This window comes from Drosophila novamexicana, unplaced genomic scaffold (genome assembly GCF_003285875.2).
Source record: "Drosophila novamexicana strain 15010-1031.04,08,12 unplaced genomic scaffold, DnovRS2.1 tig00000870-arrow-arrow-pilon, whole genome shotgun sequence".
NCBI classification, from domain to species: Eukaryota; Metazoa; Arthropoda; class Insecta; order Diptera; family Drosophilidae; genus Drosophila; species Drosophila novamexicana.
In genome coordinates this window covers 1,267,269-1,272,115 of record NW_020824830.1, presented here as the reverse complement: position 1 = coordinate 1,272,115, position 4,847 = coordinate 1,267,269, and positions in this window count along the sequence as shown.

The window sequence follows — 4,847 nt, the reverse complement described above, 5'->3', positions numbered from 1 at the left end:
GTTGATAAACTTCCCGTTTCGTGCCCCAATCTAAAGCAGAGGCCATGTCCAAGTGTCTATGACTGTTTATGGCCCGTCTGTCAGTCTGTCAGTCTGCTGTCTGCATGTGTGTGCCTCCATGTGTGCGTGTGTGTGTGTGTGTGTCTGTCTACATGTTTTCGTTTTTTATTATTCAGTAAATCAAATCAGTTGCCTAACAACTCAATCCAAGCACTTGCAGCACGCTTCATGGACATGGTCCGCACACCTCGTTCCCTCTCACTTCGCACTGAGCACGCTCTCTCCACAGTTTTCATTGGACTCGAAACTAAACTTGCTCGCAGGACAGCTCGCAGGCTCCCGCTTCTGGGCATTGCTTCATCTTTTTCCTCTCACTCACTCTAAATGCAGCATGTATCTGCGATATCTTTCTGTCAGCCTGCCTCTGGGCTGTCATAGCCATGCTGTTGTTGTTGTTGTTGTGGGTGTTGTTTTTGTTGTGGGTGTTGTTTTGTTGCTGCTGTTGCTGTTGCTGTTGTTATTTTCACAGTTAAGTCAATATGCAGCCGTCAAAAGCAACACTTGATACTTTTGTATGCTACTTGCGTTGCCCAAGTCTCATTTCCACCTACCCACCGACCCACCTGCTCCGCTCGGCAACTCTGTTCTTTGATGACTGTCACAGTTATTGCGACTTTTCTTTCATTTTGTTTGCAAAGTTCTGCACACAGTCATGAAGTTGGCAACAGGGCAACATAACAAATTTATGGTCAGTCATATGAACAAAAAACATGCAAGCAGCTAAATACAAACACACACAGTCAAGGATCGCTGGTTAGGCAAAGGGTGACCATAATCGACTTATGTGCATAAGCCATCGCTCAAATAAGCATGAACTATCAACCTTAAAAGTCAATGGACTCCTGCACTCATAAGCCCCAACAGGATAGCGTCTGTCTGCAGACAGGATTGCCAGTCAAATAGTCAGTCAGTTGTCTAGTCAGTCGGATGGATGTCCCACTTGATGTCGCTTTGATTGTTCCGCTCTTTGTTTTTCTGCATTGAGCTGCAGCTGCGTCAATGTATATATCAAGACAGAAATTCGTGGAAACGCGGATTACTATCAATCAACGTTAGTCATAAAGGAGAACAAGCAGAAATTCGAAAATAAACTCGAGCCATTTCATGTCTCTCTCAGTTTATTTACATTTTACAAGCTGCCTTTCAGATTTACCTACATCGAAAACTATTGCTAGGAAACGGGTAAACCAATTTAAATACTACAAAATACAAACTACTGATGCGAATTATTAATGCTTCATAATATGGTCTATATATATACGACCAAGGTTTCTTTTTAATCAAAAGTGAGCAATTGGATTCATATAAAAAGAGGATAAGTGGCGTCAAGGGCCTGTATGGATTGTCTGTCTTTACGTCGGCATTAATTTTTTTTTAAAATTTAATATTCAATTTTAAAAACAATTTTAAACAAATATCGAATATTTGAAATGAGCTTGTATTGCAAAATATTATCTTTCCCAGATATTTTCATCAGGCTCAGGATTTACGAGCTTCACTATTCTCACATATCTGCAAAACTGTGAGGCACATGTCTAGAAGGGTATTAAAAGCCGAAAATATTCTTGCTTTCTCGTTTTGTTTTAAGTTGAGAGACGACGCCAGAATTGGGTTAATCGATGTAAAACGGGTTAACGAACCAAATGTAAAGGTCAATTGTTGAATCAATTTTAAAAACAACAAAATAATGGAAAGTGGAAAGTTTTTATAATGCTGATATAAATATATATATATATATTTTGGCATGCCCAATAAATCGTATATGTAGCTTTGTTGGCTAAGATTTTTGGGTCCACGAGAAATTCAAATACTTAGAAAATTTTTTAGTTGAAGGAAAATGAATATGATTAACTAGGATCGCCCGAAACTGTGTGAAACATAGGCCGAAGATCTCAGTGGACATGTCACCTTTGATTCCTGCAGTTGAGAACAGAATTATGAGATTTACGTGGAATTAGTTAGCGAGTATTAATTAATGTGAATTACTCAAACGATTTCACAATTGAATATTATTAATTTTTCGATTTAGGTAATATGCCATATATGGTAAACATTTTACCAGTTCAGCCAAAATGCACGCGGACAAAAAGTTGCGTCGAAAAATGCAAAATACAATATTTTGCAAAGGACAAAAACCTTTTCCGTTGCGTTTATAGTGAATATCGAAAATAAATTAAAATTTGAGACCAACACGAAATTCCAATCATTAGAAATTTAATTCAAAATTGACAATCGCATCCTGAAGCATATTGATTTCATAAAACAAAATGAGGCATAATTATTTAGACGTCAGCAGAACAGAAATACATTGTAAATATTTTTGGATTTTGACAAACAAACTTATCAGTTACCTTTGTTAGAGTTTATTTTCACCTGTAGCTTTAATGATTTACTTGTTGTTAGCTGTTCTCAGTCAAAGAAAGTATGTGATTTGGTTCCAGGGTTCAACAATTGACCTTTACATTCGATTCGTTCACCTGGTTTACATCTATTAACCCAGGTGTTTATTCAATTCTGGCTTCGTCTCTTAACTTAAATCAAAACGAGAAAGCAAGAGTATCTTCGGCATTTAATACACAGACATTTGCCTCAAAGTTTTGCAGATATGTGAGAATAGTGATGCCTGATGACAATATCAGGGAAAGATAATATTTTGCAATACAAGCTCGTTTCAAATATTCGATAGGATGTTGATAAGATTTTGCATATATATGAAAAGCATCGGGATACTTCTAAATACAGAGTTTGTCCAAGATATATTGAAAGACAAGAAAGTGTTAATTTTCGACCAATCGTTTCTTTTATATCTATATGACTATATACTGACTCGATCTATAGTTTCCGCTAAGCTCAGACAATATACAAGTGAGAATCTACTGCAAGCATCGATAGTTTTCTTCTTAGCCAACCATTGGGTTTAGTCTACTTAAATTTTATTCCGTATAAGATTCAATCAAACACATTAAACATTCTCTTCTGATATATAATTCGATTTGTTAAACACAAGTGCGAAGACGTTAATGGCGGGCAGATGGTATACTGTTTTCAAAACATTTTTAAGCCAGTGTCTGCCTTCGATCCTGAAGCGGCACGTAGCTACCGTGTGGCGTGGGGCTCAGCCCCCGCCTTAGCCAGGGTATTGTTCTGGTGGCAACCTTTTTTACGATTTACGTGCCGTTTCCCCAGGCAATGGCTGTGCCACACTCAGATGTCCGTGCCTCATGCATGGCTTTTAATAATGCTCATATTTTTATGGCCCGCCCAGACGATGGTCGGGGCCGTCATCACATTTCGTGTGATTTTCTTCTTTTTTTTTCATCCACTTTTTCTGTTGCTTTTTTGTTGGTTGCAACTTTTGTTGCTTAAATTAACAAGTTCGTCCCGGCAAAGGCACAAGCGCTCAGGCACGTATGGACGTATGGCATACATTGACGTTTGTTGTGTTTAACCTAAATCCACTTTGATTGAACACGCCATTGCCGCTGGTCATTTTAAGTTATTAATGCCATACAATTTTAATTATCAAATGCGCATTCGAATTCCAACCTAAAGCCTTGGCCAATTTGCAGCCGATTGTCAACAAAAAACAAAAACCAAAAAAACAACACAATAAGCAAAACAAGAGCATTAGCAATCGCTCGCAGTGTCACGCTGGCTGCTGTGCTAATACCCTTTTCCGAAAAGGATACCACAGTTTATTCGGATACATGGGCACCTGTTCAGATATATTCTTGCTCGGGGTCAAAAGGCGATTCGCTAAAACTATAATATTTGTCAGACTCTGCCATTTGTATGCAAGAAAGCTACGATTTGATCTTTATGAAAGTTATTTTACGTAGTCGGAAAAGAGAAGATCGCCATATCAGCTTTAAGAAATTATGGCTGAACGTACAGGTATTTTATATGAGCCCAAGTCTCGTAAGTCGATCTTTTAAATCTGGTTCAACCTCTATACCTGGCTCGAACTGAACTCTAAGCCTTCTTGATGATGTTCCAGTTCAAGGTTAAACAAAAGAAAAAGCAAAGTAGATTGAATTGCTTTTTTTAAAAGTTGAAAAACAAAGTTTAAGAGGAGACTGAAAACTTCACGAGCGTGAACCAAAGGCGAGACATTGGTTTGAACCGTGATACACATACATCAGATATTTGTATGTATATATATTAAATGTATCTGAGTATAAATTAATGTTAAGTTTCACATAAAAAATTGATTAATCCGTAATAAGTCCGTAAATAATTGATATGCTTGTTCTATCATACACCTTTCATACATGCAAGGGTATTTAATCATCGGCACCTCGCACAAACTTGTTATTTCTAGTTATTGTTGTCATTGTTATATATGCTCTTGTATGCTGGCGTGTGTGCATGTGTGTATTTGTGTACTTGTGTGGTGTGTACATGCCTTGGGTCTGTGTGCTGTAATTCAATTTGATTAAACAAACTTTGTGCTGATCAGCCCAGTTGAGCCGAGTTCAGTTGATTATTTGGGCAACACCGCATCACCGCATTACCTGCCAGGCTCATTTGCTGTTACGCTGCATATTTAATGCAGCAAATTTTTATTATCCTCATGCTGCTGTGTGTGTGGGTGTGTAAGCGTGTGGCATGGCAAAAACAAAGAGCAAGAAAGTTTAAATAAACTTTTAACTTGAAGGCATCAGCGTTAGTTCGGTTCGAATGTCAGGCAACAGGCAGGCAGCGCAGAGTCAGCAGCATCCATCTGGGGAGTTGTCAGTGTCACTCGTCTTCCGTTGCGCGCTATGCTACGCCCTGGCTTGGCCATG